The sequence below is a fragment of the Panulirus ornatus genome, chromosome 39, assembly GCF_036320965.1.
Source record: "Panulirus ornatus isolate Po-2019 chromosome 39, ASM3632096v1, whole genome shotgun sequence".
In the NCBI taxonomy this organism is placed as follows: Eukaryota; Metazoa; Arthropoda; class Malacostraca; order Decapoda; family Palinuridae; genus Panulirus; species Panulirus ornatus.
Window position 1 is genome coordinate 13,342,572 of NC_092262.1, and position 26,158 is coordinate 13,368,729.

At 48.6% G+C, this 26,158-nt stretch overlaps 1 protein-coding gene and 1 long non-coding RNA gene across 6 annotated transcripts in view; one reads left to right on the forward strand and one right to left on the reverse strand.

Moving 5' to 3' along the window:
• The window catches only part of LOC139761293 (uncharacterized), a 1,492-nt gene extending 1,310 nt beyond the window's left edge, over positions 1–182 (forward strand). Inside the window, exon 2 of the long non-coding RNA XR_011715491.1 lies at positions 1–182. This exon is cut by the window's left edge and continues 334 nt beyond it. This is a non-coding gene — a long non-coding RNA (uncharacterized lncRNA).
• The window catches only part of LOC139761184 (uncharacterized), a 150,174-nt gene that overhangs the window by 74,782 nt on the left and 49,234 nt on the right, over positions 1–26,158 (reverse strand). For 4 of the 5 annotated variants that reach the window (XM_071685178.1, XM_071685176.1, XM_071685180.1 and 1 more), the window contains exon 2: positions 9,399–9,433. The exons of the other annotated variant lie outside the window; for it this stretch is intronic. The gene's annotated coding sequence lies outside the window, so the exon portion shown is untranslated. The remainder of the gene's footprint in view (positions 1–9,398; positions 9,434–26,158) is intronic. 5 annotated transcript variants of the gene reach the window in all.

A 26,158-nucleotide genomic window follows, 5' to 3' on the forward strand; every position in this document is an offset into this window, starting at 1 on the left:
TGTTAACACACACACACACACACACACATACCAGGGATGTCCTTGTTAACACACACACACACACACACATACCAGGGATGTCCTTGTTAACACACACACACACACACATACCAGGGATGTCCTTGTTAACACACACATACCAGGGATGTCCTTGCTAACACACACACACACACACACACACATACCAGGGATGTCCTTGTTAACACACACACACACACACACACATACCAGGGATGTCCTTGTTAACACACACATACCAGGGATGTCCTTGTTAACACACACACACACACACACACACACACATACCAGGGATGTCCTTGTTAACACACACACACACACACACACACACATACCAGGGATGTCCTTGTTAACACACACACACACACACACAGACACACACATACCAGGGATGTCCTTGTTACCACACACACACACACACACACACACACACACACACACACACACCAGCGCTGCCCTTGCTATAACCTAATAGACACACGAGCCACAATGACAGGTTTTCACTGTGTCAACTTTGCCTTGAAGGGAACGACCAATTTACCTTGACGTCAACGTGGTTCAGCAGTTCAGCCAGGCAACACTCAACCTTACGTCATGGTGCAGTAACGTCGGCATTTGCTCGCTACCAATCCGTTGCTGACTGGCAGCCATCATACGTAATGACTGTATCATGTGTCAGGTCAACACTAGTTATGATGTTAACACATTGACCTCTGAATGACTGTATCATGTGTCAGGTCAACACTAGTTATGATGTTAACACATTGACCTCTGAATGACTGTATCATGTGTCAGGTCAACACTAGTTATGATGTTAACACATTGACCTCTGAATGACTGTATCATGTGTCAGGTCAACACTAGTTATGATGTTAACACATTGACCTCTGAATGACTGTATCATGTGTCAGGTCAACACTAGTTATGATGTTAACACATTGACCTCTGAATGACTGTATCATGTGTCAGGTCAACACTAGTTATGATGTTAACACATTGACCTCTGAATGACGTTATTTGGAATCTAATCAACTGACATATTTCTTGTGTCTCCCCTGATGATGATTACCACACGAAACTGCACTTGGCAACTTATCGTGTTTCATTTTCCCCTGGACTCATAGGAATATATATATATATATATATATATATATATATATATATATATATATATATATATATATATATATATATATAAACTGACATCTGTAGTCATGTCAACTATTTCCTGTAATTAGTTACATAATTATGATAAATCCCCAACACTCCCTCCACCACCACACGTCCCCAACATCCCCTCCCTCACCACACGTCCCCAACATCTCCCCCACCACACGTCCTCAACATCCTCTCCCTCACCACACGTCCCCAACATCTCCCCCACCACACGTCCTCAACATCCTCTCCCTTACCACACGTCCTCAACATCCTCTCCCTCACCACACGTCCCCAACACCCCACCACACGTCCCCAACATCTCCCTCACCACACGTCCCCAACATCCTTTCCCCTACCACACGTCCCCAACATCCTCTCCCTCACCACACGTCCCCAACACCCCCACCACACGTCCCCAACACCCCACCACACGTCCCCAACATCTCCCTCACCACACGTCCCCAACATCCTTTCCCCTACCACACGTCCCTAACATGCTCTCCCTCACCACACGTCCCCAACACCCCCACCACACGTCCCCAACACCCCACCACACGTCCCCAACATCTCCCTCACCACACGTCCCCAACATCCTTTCCCCTACCACACGTCCCTAACATGCTCTCCCTCACCACACGTCCCCAACACCCCCACCACACGTCCCCAACACCCCACCACACGTCCCCAACATCTCCCTCACCACACGTCCCCAACATCCTTTCCCCCACCACACGTCCCTAACATGCTCTCCCTCACCACACGTCCCCAACACCCCCACCACACGTCCCTAACATGCTCTCCCTCACCACACGTCCCCAACACCCCCACCACACGTCCCTAACATGCTCTCCCTCACCACACGTCCCCAACACCCCCACCAACAATATCATGACGACCTTGTCTGAGGTTAGGTGGGGTTCTGGACAACAAGGTCCTATACCACACTTATTACCCGTCCACCACCACCACCAGAGTATGTGACAACACCATCTGATGACTGCGTACCTGTACGTATGATGACTGCGTACCTGTACGTATGATGACTGCGTACCTGTACGTATGATGAATGCGTACGTGTATGATGAGTACATACGTGTACGTATGATGAGTGCGTACCTGTACGTATGATGAATGCGTATGTGTACATATGATGAGTGCGTACCTGTACGTATGATGAATGCGTACCTGAACGTATGATGACTGCGTACCTGTACGTATGATGACTGCGTATGTGTACGTAAGATGAGTGCGTACCTGTACGTATGATGAATGCGTACTGTATGATGAGTACATAAGTGTACGTATGATGAGTGCTCGCGTATGTGTATGGTGAATGTGAAGCAACGATTGTATGATGAGCATACATATGAGTGCGTGCGTGTATGGTGAAAGTGAAGCAACGAGTGTGTGACGAGTATACATATCATACATAAGAGTTTTAAATGTATTAATGAGGTATGTGTGTCAGGAGAGGTAAGTTATAGAGAGGTGAGATCGTGGTTGTATGTTGTGGAGGGGCGTGTGGTAAGGCAGGTGTGGCAATGTGCATGACGCCAGCTGGTGGCACAGGTGGCAGGGTGTAATTAATCATCCATGTTGCTCTTCCATCACTACTGACGTCTGCCTTATATTGGGTCAAACCTTCCTCTGACCTCCCTCACTCCCTCTAGCTAGTACCCGGGTGACCTCCCTCACTCCCTCTAGCTAGTACCCGGGTGACCTCCCTCACTCCCTCTAGGTAGTACCCGGGTGACCTCCCTCACTCCCTCTAGCTAGTACCCGGGTGACCTCCCTCACTCCCTCTAGCTAGTACCAGGGTGACCTCCCTCACTCCCTCTAGCTAGTACCCAGCTGACCTCCCTCACTCCCTCTAGCTAGTACCAGGGTGACCTCCCTCACTCCCTCTAGCTAGTACCAGGGTGACCTCCCTCACTCCCTCTAGCTAGTACCAGGGTGACCTCCCTCACTCCCTCTAGCTAGTACCAGGGTGACCTCCCTCTCCCATCCTCCCTTCCCACCCCCACTCTCTTTCCCTGCTCAAAAGAGGGCGAGAGAGAGAGAGAGAGAGAGAGAGAGAGAGAGAGAGAGAGAGAGAGAGAGAGAGAGAGAGAGAGGACCATCTTGGTGTAAGGTACCAGACATGGTCAGGCAGACGAGGTTGGTGAGGTGTGGGGTTCGAATCTTGCAATTCCACCGTGGCCCCACACGAGGAGTGAGGGACCCCCACAGTACACGTGATCAACCGTACGACAACTGTCACGGATCACCTGACCCCACAACATCGTACGTCTTCCAGCACAGGCCCGTGGTCGACGGTAGGAGGAGCATGGGTTGACCACTATGTGTCAACACGACTGTGGTCCACCACCTGGCTACGTCAACCCTCACCCAACCCTTCCTTCTCCATAACCTCACCAACCAACCCCGCACGGTCAACAGTGATGGGGTTGGCTGTAACCCACCACCCCACCACTCCCCATCCACCCCACCAGGTCAGCTGGGGAGAGACAAGGTCAGGGGCGCAACCTGACCAGGTCAGCTGGGGAGACACGACCCCCAGCCCCCACACTGATGATCAATACTACATCTGGGGAGGAATTCTCCCTTCCTTACTCGCCCCGTCAACGTCTCCCCCTCCCCAACCTGACGTAACCTTGGTTACTCACCCCAGGCACACAAGCCAGGACCATGACATAACCTCCCCACACACCACTAGGCCTAAGTAATGCAAGATTCCACTACGAGTGTGTGGCTCGCCCCACACCCCACACCCCTCCTCCCCACACCCCACACCCCTCCTCCCCACACCCCACACCCCTCCTCCCCACACCCCACACCCCTCCTCCCCACACCCCACACCCCTCCTCCCCACACCCCACACCCCTCCTCCCCACACCCCCACACCCCTCCTCCCCACACCCCACACCCCTCCTCCCCACACCCCACACCCCTCCTCCCCACACCCCACACCCCTCCTCCCCACACCCCCACACCCCTCCTCCCCACACCCCACACAGCGAAAGTGGGGAGGCAATATATCACCTTGGTCAACACACGACACTATACCATATCTAACACACACACACACACACACACTCTCCCCCAGACTCAGGCATCTTGTTACTTACCACATAATGTTGTCATCATCATCATCAAGGTGTGTGATGATGAGTGCGTGCCATGTACTTACCACATAATGTTGTCATCATCATCATCAAGGTGTGTGATGATGAGTGCGTGCCATGTACTTACCACATAATGTTGTCATCATCATCATCATCAAGGTGTGTGATGATGAGTGCGTGCCATGTACTTACCACATAATGTTGTCATCATCATCAAGGTGTGTGATGATGAGTGCGTGCCATGTACTTACCACATAATGTTGTCATCATCATCAAGGTGTGTGATGATGAGTGCGTGCCATGTACTTACCACATAATGTTGTCATCATCAAGGTGTGTGATGATGAGTGCGTGCCATGTACTTACCACATAATGTTGTCATCATCAAGGTGTGTGATGATGAGTGCGTGCCATGTACTCAGTGTTCACTCTGGGTGGAGTGAGGTGGGGTGGTGGTGGAAGACATTATTACATTAAGCAAAGTGTGTAGTTGTGTTTTGGTGGTGTTGTAAGCTGGTGTAGTTTGTGGATCCTTGTGTCTTGTCCTCCATCGTCGGTTATCATATCCTCCACGTAGTTATTTCCAAACATTGAGTGAGGGTTCCCTACTGTACCTTGAGGTAGGCCACTGGTCACCATGTACACAGTGTTCATGTGGGTTCCCCGACGTACTCAGCCAGGAGCAAGGTGTCCAATCATTCCTCACTGAACATTCTGCCTCAGTACCAATCTTGCATGTGGCAGTGTCAAATGCTTTCGTGACAGACAAGTTATACACCTTACGAAACTCACTCACTCGTGTGTGTGTGTGTGTGTGTCATGTACCTCAACATTAACAACATTATTGACACATGAACAGTTTAGGTTTGCAAGTTACAGTAAATATTTCAGAGAAAAAAACCCACCATTTCTGATAATTTTCTCATTCCCCTCCCCCCCTAATCATGCTAATTTGGACCTAAACTGTTAATGTGAAAATATTTTTTTAATGGTAAGGTACATGACACACACACACACACACACACACACACACACACACACACACACAAGTCGCAGTAATACAGTAATTAACGTTTTGATCCATGAATTTCACGGTCCTGGGTTCGAGCCCCAGAGAGAGAGAGAGGGGGGGTTTCTGTGTGCCTTGCGTGGCCCACCGTCGCCATATGAGACATCAGGAACCCACCTCAACCCACCCGCCATCTTGCACCACAACCCATCCAAATATCACTCCCTGACCCACCTTCCCCTCCAACTCCTCCCCCATCACCTGCAAGACTAACCTCCCCCCCCCCGGCTGGTGTGATCAATAACCCACCCCACCCCACCCCACCCCACCACCACGTTCATCAACGCCCCATAACCCACCCCACCCCACCCCACCACCACGTTCATCAACGCCCCATCACAACAACCACGCACGTCTTCCTGACCGACGCAAGACAACGCTGAACCATGCCACCCCACTCTACCCTACCTCCCACCCCCGTCAACCACCCTCCACGCCCCCGTCAACCACCCTCCACGCCCCCGTCAACCACCCTCCACCTCCCCGTCAACCACCCTCCACGCCACCGTCAACCACCCTCCACGCCCCCGTCAACCACCCTCCACCCCCGTCAACCACCCTCCACGCCCCCGTCAACCACCCTCCACGCCCCCGTCAACCACCCACCACGCCCCCGTCAACCACCCTCCACGCCCACGTCAACCACCCACCACGCCCCCGTCAACCACCCTCCACGCCCCCGTCAACCACCCACCACGCCCACGTCAACCACCCACCACGGCCTGTAGTACACACTAGAATATCTCAGTATCATCATGTAGTATACTGTATAATGTATTCTGTATCATACTGTATTTCTCCGTATCATCATGTACTATACTGTATTAGTAGTCTGTATCCTACTGTATTGTTCAGTATCATTATGTAGTCTACTGTATTAGTATCATAATACAAAAATGTAATATAGCGTCTATGTATTGTTAACCAGCTATACTAAACATTGCTATGTACAGTGACCTAATTCTATGTGTACTGTATTACTGTATCAGATAATGCGTCTCATGCATCGTGTATTTCACTACTGTATCGGACTACAGTAGCTTCACACGCCTGCTATACCTGGCTATACAAGGACTTGACTATAAGCTATACCTAACATAACTATAGACCTATTCTGTACCACACACGACCCAGCTATACAATGGCTAAATCTCACACCCCAGGATGGCACAATGTGCTATACAGACGTAATGAGAATCAAGATGCTATACACCTGCTATATACACGACGGGTAGTTATGATCTGCTGCATATTATAAGAATCAGGGAGCTATACACCTGCTATATCTTATGAGGACCAGTAAGCTCTGTATCTGCTATACATCTCGTGTTGCTGTACACCTGTTATATGACTAAGGCAGCTGCACACACCTGCTATACAACCCTGACAGATGTACACCCACAACACAACCCTGACAGATGTACACCCACAACACAAGCCTGACAGATGTACACCCACAACCCTGACAGATGTACACCCACAACACAACCCTGACAGATGTACACCCACAACCCTGACAGATGTACACCCACAACACAACCCTGACAGATGTACACCCACAACCCTGACAGATGTACACCCACAATACAACCCTGACAGATGTACACCCACAATACAACCCTGACAGATGTACACCCACAATACAACCCTGACAGATGTACACCCACAATACAACCCTGACAGATGTACATCCGCTTTCCACAGCCAGCCTCCCCCTCCCCCAGGTCAAGATAACAAGTTTTTACCCCCCCCCCCCGCCCCCCCCCCCAGCCCCCTAGTCATGGAAGTAAGAATTTTCTCTTGTTTTTTTCCCAGCTTAAAGAACTTTCTCACACTAGTTTAGGAAGAGCAGATCTCAGCTTCACTTTCTAAGACAGATTTCAGAATAACTTTAATGAGGGGGGGGGTTGCTTTCAGCTAAAGCTTTTTCGAATCTTTCGTATTCAGTCATTATTTCTGTAAGCTGGGTGCCCACTGGACAGTGAGCTACACCACCTGTGTAAGCTGGGTGCCCACTGGACAGTGAGCTACACCACCTGTGTAAGCTGGATGCCCACTGGACAGTGAACCACACCACCTGTGTAAGCTGGGTGCCCACTGGACAGTGAGCTACACCACCTGTGTAAGCTGGATGCCCACTGGACAGTGAACCACACCACCTGTGTAAGCTGGGTGCCCACTGGACAGTGAGCCACACCACCTGTGTAAGCTGGGTGCCCACTGGACAGTGAACCACACCACCTGTGTAAGCTGGGTGCCCACTGGACAGTGAGCCACACCACCTGTGTAAGCTGGGTGCCCACTGGACAGTGAGCCACACCACCTGTGTAAGCTGGGTGCCCACTGGACAGTGAGCCACAGCACCTAGCAGTGTAACCACTGCATATGAGGCCTCCCCACCCACCCACTAGTCACACTGTTGCCAGGTGTATGGCCAGCGGGACTCGAACCTTGGTAGATGGAGTCAGGTGTCGTGTTGTCACACCAGTGGGCCAACTGGTATGGTCACCGTACACCACCACTAGGTCACCACTGGAGCTGTTAGCCAGTGTTCAGTACCCGGGGCCAGGTGTGAGGGGGGGGGGTCATGTGTACACCTCCACACTACTCTCCTTATTACTGTACTAAGTTAGTACATCTACTACCACCACTACTACTACTACTACTACTACTACTACTACTACTACTACTACTACTACTACTACTACCACCACTACTACTACCCCATCATATGAGTATACTGACAACTATAATGGTGGCAGCATACCCCCCCCCTCCCTCCCTAGTGCCTCAGAGATGAATTAAAGTTCAGTTTCCCATCCTGCCCCCCCACCCTGGCCCACCCCTCATCTCCCTGGCCCACCCCTCACTCCCTGACCCACCCCCTCACTCCCTACCACCCCCTCACCTCCCTCACTCCCTGGCCCACCCCTCATCTCCCTCACTCCCTGGCCCACCCCTCATCTCCCTCACTCCCAACCACCCCCTCACCTCCCTCACTTCCTGGCCCATCCCTCATCTCCCTGGCCCACCCCCTCACCTCCCTCACTTCCTGGCCCATCCCTCATCTCCCTCGTCCTCAGTAGTGCCCTAGCCTGTCATCACATTACCAAAACACCTATACAGCTCCTCATGACTCGACCTCTGCATGAGGTGAATGAGGCCGTGAGGGAGGAAGACAGGGAGACCCCCTACCTACACACACACACACACACACACACACACACACACACAGTTGTGATGGTTAATGAGTGCAGGAGACGGGCGGTAACAAGCAAGCAAACAACCCTCCGGCTCATTCCTCCTGTGAGGCAGCTCCCCCCCCTCCCTCCAGGCACGACGGTACACCACACTGAGCACGACGGTACACCACACTGAGCACGACGGTACACCACACTGAGCACGACGGTACACCACACTGAGCACGACGGTACACCACGCTGAGCACGACGGTACACCACACTGAGCACGACGGTACACCACGCTGAGCACGACGGTACACCACGCTGAGCACGACGGTACACCACACTGAGCACGACGGTACACCACGCTGAGCACGACGGTACACCACACTGAGCACGACGGTACACCACGCTGAGCACGACGGTACACCACACTGAGCACGACGGTACACCACACTGAGCACGACGGTACACCACGCTCAGCACGACGGTACACCACACTGAGCACGACGGTACACCACACTGAGCACGACGGTACACCACACTGAGCACGACGGTACACCACACTGAGCACGACGGTACACCACGCTGAGCACGACGGTATACCACACTGAGCACGACGGTACACCACACTGAGCACGACGGTACACCACACTGAGCACGACGGTACACCACACTGAGCACGACGGTACACCAGCCATACATAAACAGGTTAATGAATCACTATATACCAGGTCACCATACCCACGGGGTCGTGGCGTCGTGCCCCCTTGGGGAAAGGTCGTTACGCCGTTCTGGCCCGGGGGTCGTGTAGGCAGGGTGTGGGGGTGGGGGTGGAGCACTTACCTGTGACAAGGGCGGCTCACTCCCGGCTGAGGACCCTGCCAACACAAGATGTGGGTTAAGTGTGGATCACTCCCACCACCACCACCACGCTTCCTGTACACTCCTCACTCACTCATCTACACTCCTGACTCATCTACATATATACTCACCTGGATTGCACACTCATCTGAATATATATATTCATCTACATCGCATATTCATCTACATATATACTCATCTAGACTGCGGCGTACTCATGGACATATACATACTGAATACTTCAGTAAATACATACTCACTAAGTACTCACTCAACTCCATACCCATCTGGACACATACTGTAATCCCATCTCCACATACTCACTCACTCACTGCCTACTCACCGACACTCCTCACTCATCTTGATCCGTACTCAAGCTTGCGTTACAATCAGTAGCAGGGGAAGCATGGCCTCTACAATCACGAGCTCGTCCACGTGATTGTAGTCCAAAGGATACAATCTCGCCAATATGGTGACTTTTCACTCGCGGCTTACGACACGCAGGTGGAGTCCGGTAACACACACACACACACACACATATAAGCGTTGCAAAGTTTGGCAATGTAAGACGAGAAGCAGACATCACAACGGCTCATCCACAACTGACCAACAGCTTCACAATAACCCACAGGACGCAGCAGCAGCAGCAGGTGGGGGGCAGACACACAGCCAACACTCGGGTGCACAAATCCAAAGTACAATGTCAAGAAAAGCCAAACAAATGGAAGAGATCTTGATGCCTAATACAACCCAAAATTTGCTTCTTACACACTCAACAAATAACAAAATAGTCATATACAACAGTGTAATTATCACCTTCGAATTCCTATTTTTTCTCCTTAATTTATATATTTGTACATAATTTGTATATTTATGTACTTATAAATTATATACTTATATGACTGTATCTTGTAATGAAACACGACATGAACCATTTATTGGATTGTTTTCATAACAATCACATGATGATATATATATATATATATATATATATATATATATATATATATATATATATATATATATATATATATATATCGAGGAATGGCAAGTGGCGGGCGGTGTGTGGCAAGTTGAGTCTGCCAGGGTAATTACAACCGTTATAATAACGTGTTATTCAACCCACAATACATCTAATATTCTTTATAAATAACCAGTAATTAATGTTTAATAATTGATGCCGGTTTGACTGGACGAGAGAGAGAGAGAAAAAGTTTATAATGTGCCCTGCCACTTTATGTGGCGTATAATGGACCAGTGTGTGTGTGTGTGTGTGTAGAGAGAGAGAGAGAGAGAGAGAGAGAGAGAGAGAGAGAGAGAGAGAGAGAGAGAGAGAGAGAGATTGTTGTCGGCACAATAACTCGGGAATTACGAGTGCTACACGCACCATATTTACACCATGGGTAGCCCCTGTGTACCTGGCTACACGCACCATATTTACACCATGGGTAGCCCCTGTGTACCTGGCTACACGCACCATATTTACACCATGGGTAGCCCCTGTGTACGTGATTAATTGATTACAGTTTGTGGTCACGTACATACATTAATCTACATAACATTAATCAGGAAAGATTGATTGCTGGCCTGACTCACATTTATGAGACGTATGTATGAGGTAAATGGTGTCATACATGTGTTGTATAATGACACGTAAACTTACATTATCAACAGTTTCACACACCAATTAAACATTAAGGGTCAAAGCTAAGATAACACACTTAATGATCTCATTAATATGCATAACAAACCTGCATGGAATTATATGTCTCTCTGTATAATACATTCATGGTATACACTTGTATGTTATTCATCATTCATGAATTATAACACACACACACACACAATAATGTGTGGCCTGGGTTGGGGGGGGGGTCACCAGGCTGGCCCCAGCTGGCCAGGGGTGGGGGGGGTCACCAGGCTGGCCCCAGCTGGCCAGGGGTGGGGTCACCAGGCTGGCCCCAGCTGGCCTGGGGTGGGGGGGTCACCAGGCTGGCCCTACCTGGCCAGGGGTGGGGGGGTCACCAGGTTGGCCCTACCTGGCCAGGGGTGGGGGGGTCACCAGGTTGGCCTCAGCTGGCCAGGGGTGGGGGGGGTCACCAGGCTGGCCCCAGCTGGCCAGGGGTGGGGTCACCAGGCTGGCCCCAGCTGGCCTGGGGTGGGGGGGGTCACCAGGCTGGCCCCAGCTGGCCAGGGGTGGGGTCACCAGGCTGGCCCCAGCTGGCCAGGGGTGGGGGGGTCACCAGGTTGGCCTCAGCTGGCCAGGGGTGGGGGGGTCACCAGGCTGGCCCTACCTGGCCAGGGGTGGGGGGGGTCACCAGGTTGGCCTCAGCTGGCCAGGGGTGGGGGGGTCACCAGGCTGGCCCCAGCTGGCCAGGGGTGGGGGGGTCACCAGGCTGGCCTCAGCTGGCCTGGGGGGGTCACTAGGATGGCCCCAGCTGGCCAGGGGTGGGGGGGTCACCAGGCTGGCCCCAGCTGGCCAGGGGTGGTGGGGGGGTCACCAGGCTGGCCTCAGCTGGCCTGGGGGGGTCACTAGGATGGCCCCAGCTGGCCAGGGGTGGGGGGGTCACCAGGCTGGCCCTACCTGGCCAGGGGTGGTGGGGGGGTCACCAGGTTGGCCCCAGCTGGCCAGGGGTGGGGGGGTCACCAGGCTGGCCCCAGCTGGCCAAGGTCATCAGGTTTTTGCCACGCCACACGTGCAGCCGCCTGCACGCCTCCCTCCCTCCCTCACTTTACATAACATCAAGATAAACAATACCAGGTCAAGGAGAGGAACTCAACAGCCACAGTAAGGGCATTTCCTCCTCTCCAAACCAAGCCAACATCCCCCCCCCCCCCATATATCATCATATATCAATATAGCAATATAATGGTTTACCACATGGCCTCGTCCCAGCTACCTACGTGTCTCCCTCCTAGCTACATGTCTCCCTCCTAGCTACGTGTCTCCCTCCTAGCTACGTGTCTTCGTCCTAGCTACGTGTCTTCGTCCTAGCTACGTGTCTTCGTCCTAGCTACGTGTCTTCGTCCTAGCTACGTGTCTCCCTCCTAGCTACGTGTCTCCCTCCTAGCTACGTGTCTTCGTCCTAGCTACGTGTCTTCGTCCTAGCTACGTGTCTTCGTCCTAGTTACGTGTCTTCGTCCTAGCTACGTGTCTTCGTCCTAGCTACGTGTCTTCGTCCTAGCTACGTGTCTTCGTTATATATCAAGTGACTGTTATATTTCTCTCTTGTGTCTCCCCTGATGATGTGATTATGACACGAAACTGCACTTGGCAACTTAGTGTTTCATTTTCCCCTGGACTGATAGGAGAATATATATATATATATATATATATATATATATATATATATATATATATATATATATATATGACCGATGACGTAAGGAGAGGAGGACAGACGTAGACCTGGACGGTAGGTGGTGCGACACTGACACACGAACATCGCAAGCCAAGATTCTCACCAGGAGGAGGAGGGGGACAACAGGGGTACAAGCCCAGGTCCTGACCCCTCTCCCCACAGACGGGGTGAGGGTCGTTAACAAGCTGCCACCTACACTACAACACCCCACCTGCACTACGGTGTTGTACATATTGGTCAACACGGGACTACACCTCACTACACTCCCCTCACAACACAATACACTCTCCTCACAACACAATACACCCGGTCATAGCAGAGTCCGGTCACAACATACCCTTATACCCAAGTGTAGTGTAATGTTGACCATAATGTCGTGTGTATGACGTCATGTGGGTCATACAAAGGTCAGGTCAGGTCAACACATACAGTGGATCCTGCTCTCACCTTAACACTATATCAACCACTGCAACAAGTGTTTTTCACAGTGGATGACAGTTACCAGCTGCCCCCACTACACACACACACACCAGTGGGGTAGAATGAGACAGGATGAGCAGAGAAGGTGACAATATTTACCAACACATTCACGAAAGAATTGGACTCATGTGAGGCAAAGATTTGTGATGATACACTTGATAAACCACTGTACAACTCCCTCCCCCCCTCACTGTACACCTCCCTCCCCCGTACAGTACAAATTGACAATCACAAGAGATCATTGTACTTCCTCCCACACAGACACATCCCACCCCCACGTACCACCTGCACGTCCTCATACATTACTACACACTCAGTATTACCACTACTGGTTATGTACGCACTCTCCTGACACACACACACACACACACACACACTGATCGATAAATGGGTACCCGGCTTCTGGTGTGTGTGTGTGTGTGTGTGTGTGTGTGTGTGTACACATAGAAGACATGGTACATATATACAAGGTCAAGAGACGGGGCAACACGAGTGTAAAACTCTCTCCCCGTAACCCACACACACACACACACACACACACACACACATATTCCTTCACTATCACCATGAAAACAAGTGCGCTTCACCATACCCCACCCAACCCTCACCATCACCCCTCGTCTTCACCACATAATAAACACAATCTCTCGTCGTCGATGTACGGGGGTGGGGGGTGATGGGGTTAGGGTGGGGGTGGGGGGGGGTAGGTAGGAGCCCTATATAGGGGTCAAGAGGTTCTCATACCGTCAACCCCCCAACCCCACACCTCCCGCCGGCGCTGCTCACTTTGTCTTTCGGATCCCACCGTCCCAGGATCGTGTCCTCCATACCTACCACCACAACACACACACAATCACCAACTTCCAATTATGGATTCTTTTCCTCACAACCCCTAATAGATTCTCTTCCTCAATATGTATAATGTGTTTTTCTCAAAATCATGTCATCCTGACTGACTTATGAGGTCACAAACCTCAAGTGTGAGGCCAAACCTGACATGTATGAGATGTGAGGCATCACACACGACATGATCACCACACAAACAGAAACTCGTCATTTTCTTCATGATCTAAAATACCAGTGTAAACTACCCACAGTGGCAAGATGAAGTGTAGAATAGAATAATTAGTAACTGAGGTCGGAACTCCACTGTACACGTTGGAGAAGATGTTCCTTCAGCAGGAAAACTAATTAAAACATGATATCACTGTACATGATATACCATCATATACTTCAACCAAGATAAAATATCATAATGAATCTTCGCTTTAATATATTTCACGGAACTTAATCACTCATACACACTATATATATATATATATATATATATATATATATATATATATATATATATATATATATATATATATATATATATTCCTAAGGAGAGAGAGAGAGAGAGAGAGAGAGAGAGAGGCGAAATGCCCTGAAATCCACGAACGGTAAAAGCATCTGTCGTTTTATATAAAGTATCTGTAAATAAACCTCTGGTTCAGCTGGGCTAAAATGAATAATGTTTTCCTGTACATTACAGTCTTAGACGCCTGGCTGACGCATAATCCTACAGCGAACACACTCGCTCGCCATGGCTGACGCCTCTTACCCCAGCCAACACACTCGCTCGCTCACAAGGGTTCCTGTGTTGAGTGAAATCTTATGTTTCCTTTTAGTCTACAACAGGCAGACTAAACATATCAAACCTTGGGTCTAAGGGAGCTCTGGCTACCTAAAAAGATTATATATCTTCCCTATAACTAACAAACTTTCTGGCAAAATATACAAAACAAAATTACAATCGTCTGCAAGGCATAGTCCAGTCGTCGTCACTGGTTAACAGCTGTCACTTTACGAGATGTCATTCCATGCGGTTATATCGACCGCATTATTCTCACGAGAAAAATGAGATATAAAAAACAATGTACATTAGTGAATAAAAAATGTGAAGAAAGTGACACAGCTCTTGACCACAGACTTAGTCGTTTCTGAACTACTTTCTTCCGCGGAGGCGGCACGGCCCGGCGGTGAGTGGGCAAAACATTGCCATGGCAAACGTGTTTTTTTTTATATATAATCTATAAATAAATGGGGTAATCTATTCCCTTGCTTCATAGCGTCCTGCTAACTACACGAACGTAACGATGAGTTACGGTACTATGGCCCAGCATGGGCGAAAACATTGACGAATAAATTTAATGTCCAAACTATTTTTAGAGGTTAGGTGGAGCGTTCAATATGTCAACATAAACGTTCAATTATATTGAACATGTTAAATATCTGAGAATGAGTCACCTCGTCTGTCAACATGTATACTGAATTTGAATTACATGTATATGTGTAAGGTAATTACACAAGCAATATAAGGAAATTACACATCACAAAACACAAATATATCCCTATATCCTGTTTTCTTTTGATATATATATATATATATATATATATATATATATATATATATATATATATTGAAAAGGATCACAATTTTGCGCGTGATCAAGATATTCCTATGAGTCCACGGGGAAAATGAAACACGATGAGGTCCCAAGTGCAGTTTCGTGTAATAATCACATCATCAGGGGAGACACAAGACAGAAATATAAGTCAGTTGATATACAATGAAGAGACGAAGCTACGACGCCATTTGGTAAACATGTGACTGTCCTGGACAATCACATGTTTACCAAATGGCGTCCTAGCTTCGTCTCTTCGATGTATATCAAGTGACTGTTATATTCCTCTCTTGTGTCTCCCCTGATGATGTGATTATTACACGAAACTGCACTTGGGACCTTATCGTGTTTCATTTTCCCCGTGGACTAATAGGAATATATATATATATATATATATATATATATATATATATATATATATATATATATATATATATATATCTGGGAGTGGATCTGGCAGCGGATGGAACCATGGAAGCGGAAGTGGATCATAGGGTGGGGGAGGGGGCGAAAATTCTGGGGGCCTTGAAAAATGTGTGGAAGTCGAGAACATTATCTCGGAAAGCAAAAATGGGTATGTTTGAAGGAATAGTGGTTCCAACAATGTTGTATGGTTGCGAGGCGTGGGCTATGGATAGAGTTGTGCGCAGGAGGATGGATGTGCTGGAAATGAGATGTTTGAGGACAATGTGTGGTGTGAGGTGGTTTGATCGAGTGAGTAACGTAAGGGTAAGAGAGATGTGTGGAAATAAAAAGAGCGTGGTTGAGAGAGCAGAAGAGGGTGTTTTGAAGTGGTTTGGGCACATGGAGAGAATGAGTGAGGAAAGATTGACCAAGAGGATATATGTGTCGGAGGTGGAGGGAACGAGGAGAAGAGGGAGACCAAATTGGAGGTGGAAAGATGGAGTGAAAAAGATTTTGTGTGATCGGGGCCTGAACATGCAGGAGGGTGAAAGGAGGGCAAGGAATAGAGTGAATTGGAGCGATGTGGTATACCGGGGTTGACGTGCTGTCATTGGATTGAATCAAGGCATGTGAAGCGTCTGGGGTAAACCATGGAAAGCTGTGTAGGTATGTATATTTGCGTGTGTGGACGTACGTATATACATGTGTATGGGGGGGGGGGGGTTGGGCCATTTCTTTCGTCTGTTTCCTTGCGCTACCTCGCAAACGCGGGAGACAGCGACAAAGTATAATAAATAAACATAAATATATATATGACATGATACCCTGTATGAAGTGTGCGTTCATATGTACTATATTCGTGCATATGAAACACACATATGTGTGTCAGACGAAGGGTCTTCCAGTACATAGTATTGGAATAGTTATTTCATCTAGCCAGGTCCATAGCCTAGTGGATAGCATTCCCGCCTGTGACACAGGGGTCCCGGGTTCGATCCTGGCTGTTGTAGGTTTGTATGATATATGAAGGTGCCCGTGTATATGCACTATATTCGTATGTATATATATAAACTTCATTTTGGTCAAGGATCTGCCTTAGAAAGCGGTAGCCATATTGAAATATGTATGTATAAGAAAGGCAACTTTTCGCTTAATAATATGGTAGAAATTATCTACTTATATGAGAATTATCAATGACAAACATTCTGCCATAATGATAATTCCAATTAACAAATGAATAATGAATAATATTACTTATACAAGTCATTTAAGGAGAAGGCTGAGTCTCTCATTGGTAGTTTGAAAACTCATCAGAAAGTTGGGAAGTGGTCGTCCCGTGTGTTCAACCTGGTGGTCCCGTGTGTTCAACCTGGTGGTCCCGTGTGTTCAACCTGGTGGTCCCGTGTGTTCAACCTGGTGGTCTGGGATTCATGTCTGCCAGTGCCCGACTTTCTCTCTCTCTCTCTCTTTTTTGTCCACTTTCTCTGCCAGTTCTCATGGCTGATCATTTCTTGTCTATTCCACTCATTTCTGAACTCACTTTCTCCAGTTTGTGGGGTGGGGGGTGGGCTGCATACTTCAGAGGCTGTCATAGTCCACGCTTTGGCTCCACCCCACACCTCCCCTATTACTGCGCTCTCTCTCTCTCTCTCTCTCTCTCTCTCTCTCTCTCTCTCTCTCTCTCTCTCCCCGGTTGCCCACAAGCCCCGGGGGAGCATCACACTGAGCCACTCCCCGGGGGAGACGGACGTCTGAGACACCGTCTCATCTCCCCACCCCGGCTCCCCTCTCCTTTATCTCCCCGTCCCACTAGACCTTTACAACCCATAAAAAGATATATATATATATATATATATATATATATATATATATATATATATATATATATATATATATGGGGGGGGTTGGGCCATTTCTTTCGTCTGTTTCCTTGCGCTACCTCGCAAACGCGGGAGACAGCGACAAAGTATAAAAAAAAAAAAAAAATATATATATATATATATATATATATATATATATATATATATATATATATATATATATATATATACACATTCAAGCTTATGTTCCTTGCGTTCAATTCAAGCTTTGCTTGGTTTAGCTGAGGTTAATTACCACAAGGAAGCTTAACTTTGGGTTATTATAATGAGTGTAATTAGCTGAAGCTTAAGCTGCAAAATAGCTGTAATACAGAGAAATACGTTTGTCTGGTTAAGCTGACTTATTTCAGCTTCGTCAGTTGAAAACAAGTTAAATCTGAATTAGTAAATTAGGTTGGGTCTAATTGGGTTAGGTTTAATATGATTACGTTACGTTAGCTTAAGTAAACAAAAAACAATAAGTTAGATTAGACTAAGATATGTTTTACTAAAGTTAGAAGTGCTTAAATAAGTTAGAAGTTTTTGAGCTATGTTTCAGTTAGAAGTGTTCAAGCTAGAAGTTTTTGAGCTATGTTTCAGTTAGAAGTGTTCAAGCTAGAAGTTTTTGAGCTATGTTTCAGTTAGAAGTGTTTAAATAAGCTCGAAATTTTAGTTGTTTTGTTAGAAGTTTTTAATGTTAGATACGTTTGATCTATGTTACGTTAGAAGTGTCTGAATACATTAGAAATGTGTGAGGTTTGCTGTTAGAACTTTTTCAGTTATGTTATATTGTGAGAGTCTCTTAGCCAGGTTGATGGGTAGTTAGGCTAGATACGCCTGGACGTGATCTATTATGACTAGGTTAAGTCTGTGTGCCACGCGATGCCTCTCTGTCCATCATGAATACATCACCCTAAACCCGGCCATGAGCAGCCAGCCAACATTCTCACCAACGATCAGTTTAGTTGGCTATCATTAGTCCCAACCAATGCCACTGCCTTAACACCCTCCTATATAGATATATCACTACAATATAGCCACTTAAGTGTAGCATGAAGCAGACAGAAGCTTTCCACTATATAGGATATGTGATAATGCGGTGTTCAGTCGCATTTGAGCAATTTCTAGTGGGTTTCAGGTGGATTTGGGCATATAGATGATTATGAGTCCATTAAGATCACTTCATAATAACCTGGCCAGTTTGGTTGTTTTCAGTTGGGTGTGACCCTCAAAGCCATATTGTTTCTGACTGATCCAGGACCAAGGCTCCAGCACCACAGTGTACCCCAGGACCAAGGCTCCAGCACCACAGTGTACCCCAGGACCAAGGCTCCAGCACCACAGTGTACCCCAGGACCAAGGCTCCAGCACCACAGTGTACCCCAGGACCAAGGCTCCAGCAGAAGCAGGGAGCGTGATGAAGCATCGTCTTTACGCCAGAGCGGGACCTGCCCGGCCCGACAATGACATCTAAAATTGATTGGTTCTGTATTGTTGGGTGTACTGCACACACCCGCTCCTACCCCTGTATAGGTGTACTCTCTCTCTCTCTCTCTCTCTCTCTCTCTCTCTCTCTCTCTCTCTCTCTCTCTCTAATATCTTTCACAATACTTGCTAAAGACGTCTTAAAAAACATGTCATGAACTACACCATCCCCGTAAGGTCTATCGCAGCCCTGTCGAAGCCTTGTCGGACCCCTGTCGAAGCCTTGTCAGACCCCTGTCGAAGCCTTGTCGGACCCCTGTCGAAGCCTTGTCGCAGCCCTGTCGCAGCCTTGTCGGACCCCTGTCGCAGCCTTGTCGGACCCCTGTCGCAGCCTTGTCGCAACCCTGTCGCAGCCTTGTCGCAACCCTGTCGCAGCCTTGTCGGACCCCTGTCGCAGCCTTGTCGCAACCCTGTCGCAGCCTTGTCGCAACCCTGTCGCAGCTTTGTCGAAAATAAAAGTTGAACCATGACGACAAGCCAGCCAGTAGACGCTCCAAACGGACCGGTGATTTTGGCAAACCTATGGACCAAAACGGTCTATGGTGCTACATGGGTACACAGACCCAAGGTCCAAGTGAAGTGGTCTGACCTTACCACTACCGGACCCACGGACGGACGGAAGTGACCTTAAACACGCTAAGGACGCAGGATTGCTGGCCTCTGGTCGTTACGGACAGAGTAACAGCTTGTTGAGGAGGCCACGGACAGCGGGACGCTGTAGCCGGAGGGACGTCCCTCTCAGTCACCTCCTACGTCAGGCTGGGAATACGTGGGCAGTATTCTTTCTCCCATATCATTATCATCATTATTATCTTTATTATTATCATCATCATCATCATCATCATCTACTTTCCCCTTGTTACTTCAAAACTCTCTCTCTCTCTCTCTCTCTCTCTCTCTCTCTCTCTCTCTCTCTCTCTCTCTCTCTCTCTCTCTCTCTCTCACCGTCTAGTTTTCTTCAATGATTTACCGCCTCGTTACTTCATGCTGCACTGGCTTGTGGAATTCTATATTTCAGGTCTGCCTGCCTGCCTCCACATGCCTACTCCACATTCAACCTCCCCAGTCCACACTACACATGCCTACTCCACATTCAACCTCCCCAGTCCACACTACACATGCCTACTCCACATTCAACCTCCCCAGTTCACACTACACATGCCTACTCCACATTCAACTTTCCCAGTCCACATTACACATGCCTACTCCACATTCAACCTCCCCAGTCCACAATACACATGCCTTCTCCACATTCAACCTCCCCAGTGCACTCCACACCTCCCCACTACATCTCTCCAGTACATTCTATACCTCCCCAGTCCACTCCACACCCCAGAGTACACTTTCCCACTGCACACTACATCTCCCCACTGCACTCTACACTGCATTCCTCACCCCAGAGTACACCTGGCCAGCCCACACCTCACCCCAGAGTACACCTGGCCAGCCCACACCTCACCCCAGAGTACACCTGGCCAGCCCACACCTCACCCCAGAGTACACCTGGCCAGCCCACACCTCACCCCAGAGTACACCTGGCTAGCCCACACCTCACCCCAGAGTACACCTGGCCAGCCCACACCTCACCCCAGAGTACACCTGGCCAGCCCACTCCTCACCCCAGAGTACACCTGGCCAGCCCACTCCTCACCCCAGAGTACACCTGGCCAGCCCACACCTCACCCCAGAGTACACCTGGCCAGCCCACACCTCACCCCGGAGTACACCTGGCCAGCCCACTCCTCACCCCAGAGTACACCTGGCCAGCCCACACTACACCTGGTCTCACTACCTCTCGTCCTATCCATTGCTTAAACATCTGGCTAAAGGGGCAGTGTTGGAAGACACACATGCACCGAGAGCGCTACCTCGAAGTCACATATACATCAAGCTGGTCATACATATTTACTGATATATATATATATATATATATATATATATATATATATATATATATATATATATATATATATATATATATCTTTTCTTTTAAACTATTCGCCATTTCCCGCGTTAGCGAGGTAGCGTTAAGAACAGAGGACTGGGCCTTTTTTGGAATATCCTCACGTGGCCACCTTCTCTGTTCCTTCTTTTGGAAAATTAAAAAAAAAAAACGAGGGGAGGATTTCCAGCCCCCCGCTCCCTCCCCTTTCAGTCGCTTTCTACGACACGCAGGGAATACGTGGGAAGTATTCTTAATCCCCTATCCCCAGGGATAATATATATTATATATATATATATATATATATATATATATATATATATATATATATATATATATAGCGCAAGGAAAGACGAAAGAATGGCCCAACCCACCTACAGACACATATATACACAAAAACGTCCACACACGCACATATAAGTACCTATACATTTCAACGTATACATACATATACATACACAGACATATACATATATACACATGTACATATTCATACATACTGCCTTCATCTATTCCCGTCACAAGCTCACCACACATGAAATGACACCCCCTACCCCCGCATGCGCGCGAGGCAGCGTTAGGAAAAGACAACAAAGGCCACATTCGTTCACACTCAGTCTCCACCTGTCATGTAATAATGCACCGAAACCACAGCTCCCTTTCCACATCCAGGCCCCACAGAACTTTCCATGGTTTACCCCAGACGCTTCACATGCCCTGGTTCAATCCATTGACAGCACGTCGACCCCGGTATACCACAACGTTCCAATTCACTATTCCTTGCACGCCTTTTACCCTCCTGCATGTTCAGGCCCCGATCGTTCAAAATCTTTTTCACTCCATCTTTCCACCTCCAATTTGGTCTCCCACTTCTCCTCGTTCCCTCCACCTCCGACACATATATCCTCTTGGTCAATCTTTCCTCGCTCATTCTCTCCGTGTGACCAAACCACGTGTGTGTGTGTGTGTGTGTGTGTGTGTGTGTGTGTGTGTGTGTGTGTGTGTGTGTGTGTGTCCTCATCTGTTCACATCCACAGAAACTGCCACGTATGATTCTACGAAACCAGAGCTCCCTATCCTTAGGCAAGGCCCACGTATCTTTCCTTGGTTATTCCGTAACCACTTCATGTGCCCTGGTTCAGCAGGCTGTTAGGACGTCGCCCCCCCTATATCACATTGCTCCAGTTGGCGTTACCTCATGCACGCCTCACATCCTCCTCCATGCTCAGACGCCCAGATCATTCACAACATCTTCCACTCCCTCCTTCCACCTTCTCCGTTTCTCCAATTCTGACACGTATACCTTCCACCTCGGCAACTCCACATGTGCCAACCATTTCACCGTACCTTACTGCTACGCTTCTCTCTTACACTTCTTGCTCGATCCCTCCTTCTCACCCCGTGCACTGTCCTGTAACACTTCATCCTCTCAACCTATCCTCCTTCTTCCGTCTTAATGGATGTAGTGGCCACGCCTCGCATCCATACACTACCTTCGTGACCACCATATCATCATCATCAGACGTACACATCCTTCCTCTTACCACTATTAACGTCTCCCACCCTGTGTGTACATGACGACCACACCTCCCTCCACCTGCCTGCTCCACACCTCCCTCCACCTGCCTGCTCCACACCTCCCTCCACCTGCCTGGTGTATACAGGTTAGGTGTCTCCGCCGCTGACACATGATGGCCACACTACCGAGTGCTCACACACACACACACACTTGACCAAGCTTGACCCCATCACAGTAGCCTTAACTGGTACCAATTTCACGGTAATTTCTCTTGAAGGGTATATTTTTCACCTTTGTACTTCCATAATGAATGAAATTTTACAATGAATATCAACATGTACGATTCTGCAGCAGACACAGTAAGTTCCCTGGTCTGGCCTTCCACTGGTATTGTATTATCAAAGAATTTAGTTCAGTTTGTAATGTATGATCTCAATTTGGAACCATTCAGAGCCAAGATGGAAATGGTCATTACGGGCGGATCCGGTAGTTAGGTGAACATCTTGGTTATAGCCCTTACGTGCATGGGTGAGGAAGGCTTGTCTCGTGTGGCCTGCCCTAGTGTGTGTGTATGTAAGGCTTGTCACAAGCAGACAGCCTCTGCTTATGTACATATCCGCCTGGGAACCGTACCGTCACACTCACGGGTGTGCAAACTCTCTCTCTCTCTCTCTCTCTCTCTCTCTCTCTCTCTCTCTGTGTTGCTTGGCCCCCTCTGCTCCCCGCGGATGCCAGCCACGGCCTCGGGCGGCGCAGCTAAGGGTCACAGTATACCCCAGGTGCCGAGGAACATCGCCCTTATCAACCCCCACTCCACACTTTTAATCTGTACCCTTTTACCCTTCCAGCGATATACTACACGTATATCTAACCTATATATATATATGATCATATAGGTCGTACCGTCGTGTTCAAGGGTCGGACCGTCGTGTTCAAGGGTCGTACCGTCGTGTTCAAGGGTCGTACCGTCGTGTTCACATGGTGTCGTATCATCACACGGGCAGGGTCGTAGTTATTGATATATCAGCATAAATTATTCATCTGGACATGAATCGTCATAATAATTAAATCTATCATTTTTAAATTGATTACAGAATCAATGTTTTTACAGTATTGATTGTATGTGTGGTTCCTCACTTCCCCCAGGTGGGGTTCTGATTCCCCCCCCCCCCCCAAACATCCATGGCCCGCTGACTTCACCCTGGACTTCAACCAAGCTGACCTCAGACCACTGTATTATGGAAGTCAGCTTATAAACAAGATCAACTTCAGTGATGACTTCAGGCATATATACATGACATCAGTTTTCATGTCAGTGACTTCAGGAGTCATGGAAGCTCCCGTAAATGCGATATTTCCCTTCCACCTTCAGGCCCACCGCCACACACACAGACCACTTCAGGCCCACCGCCACACACACAGACCACTTCAGGCCCACCGCCACACACACAGACCACTTCAGGCCCACTGCCACACACAGACCACTTCAGGCCCACCGCCACACACACAGACCACTTCAGGCCCACTGCCACACACACAGACCACTTCAGGCCCACCGCCACACACACAGACCACTTCAGGTAAGGTTAGGTGACTGAGGCCAGCTTGGGTTAATCATATGCAAATGACTTCATCTTGGTGAGTGAGTCCCGCCTGAAGTACAGGTTAACGTACTGACATCACCTGGACTTACAAGTGACTTCACCTGGTGTGTGTGTGACAGAGAGAGAGAGAGAGAGAGAGAGAGAGAGAGAGAGAGAGAGAGAGAGAGAGAGAGAGAGAGAGAGAGAGAGAGAGGCAGGCAGCCAACACTGCCCCTTTAGCCAGATGTTTAAGCAATGGATAGGACGAGAGGTAGTGAGACCAGGTGTAGTGTGGGCTGGCCAGGTGTACTCTGGGGTGAGGTGTGGGCTGGCCAGGTGTACTCTGGGGTGAGGAGTGGGCTGGCCAGGTGTACTCTGGGGTGAGGTGTGGGCTGGCCAGGTGTACTCTGGGGTGAGGTGTGGGCTGGCCAGGTGTACTCTGGGGTGGGTGTGGGCTGGCCAGGTGTACTCTGGGGTGAGGTGTGGGCTGGCCAGGTGTACTCTGGGGTGGGTGTGGGCTGGCCAGGTGTACTCTGGGGTGAGGTGTGGGCTGGCCAGGTGTACGTCCGTGAGCGTCGCCTGTCCGTAGTTTGAACGTAGAGTATGACGTAATGTGTACGTCCGTGACGTCACCAGGTCCGCGCGTGCGTGCGTGCGTGGTGTGTCGTGCGCGACTCCTAAGGCCCGCGCATGCCTCCGTCTCCGGCGTCCGTGGACGTACCATCCATGCATCACGTACGTACGTACGTACGAGAGAGAGAGAGAGAGAGAGAGAGAGAGAGCGGGGTGGGGGGAGGGTTTCAAAATACTTCCGTCACTTGGCCAACTTCATTACAATTTTTCCCCCCACACCTGCCGGAGTCCCCCTCCCCCCCCCGGCCATCTCGGGGAAACTTATTGTGTTTCCTTCCATAATGGAACTTACCTAACCATGGAAATATATATATATATATATATATATATATATATATATATATATATATATATATATATATATATATATATATACATATATATATATATATTCCTATGAATCCAGGGGTAAATGAAACACGATAAGTTGCCAAGTGCAGTTTCGTGTAATAATCACATCATCAGGGGAGACACGAGAGAGAAATATAAAAGTCACTTGATATACATCTTAGACCCTTAAAACTATATTTCTAAGAGATAAAGAGAGAGAGAGAGAGAGAGAGAGAGAGAGAGAGAGAGAGAGAGAGAGAGAGAGAGAGAGAGAGAGAGAGAGAGAGAATTTCACACTCTTCACTGAGTAAAGTATATAAAAAAGAAATTTTTTCTCATTTCTTATTAAAACTTTGGCGTCAAAGTAATAATGTGGGGAAGTTTGATCCGACGTCTTCCACGAAGTTGACACAAAGACTGGCAATCCTCCCCTCCTGTATTACTTTTCCAAAAGAATGAAGAGAGAGGGAGCCAAGTGAGGATTTTCCGCCTTCTAATGCTCGCTGGTCTGTTCGTAACGCTACCATCGTTACCACATCATGTAAACACCAGACCCTTACCTCTCACCCTCGCCATTGTTACCAGACCCGGATGTCGTCATATACGTCAACCCCCCCCCCCCCCTTACAGTGTTACCAGACACAGCTGCCACTTACACACTAAGTTCCAGCACAGTGTTGCCAGTGTTGTGGCATAT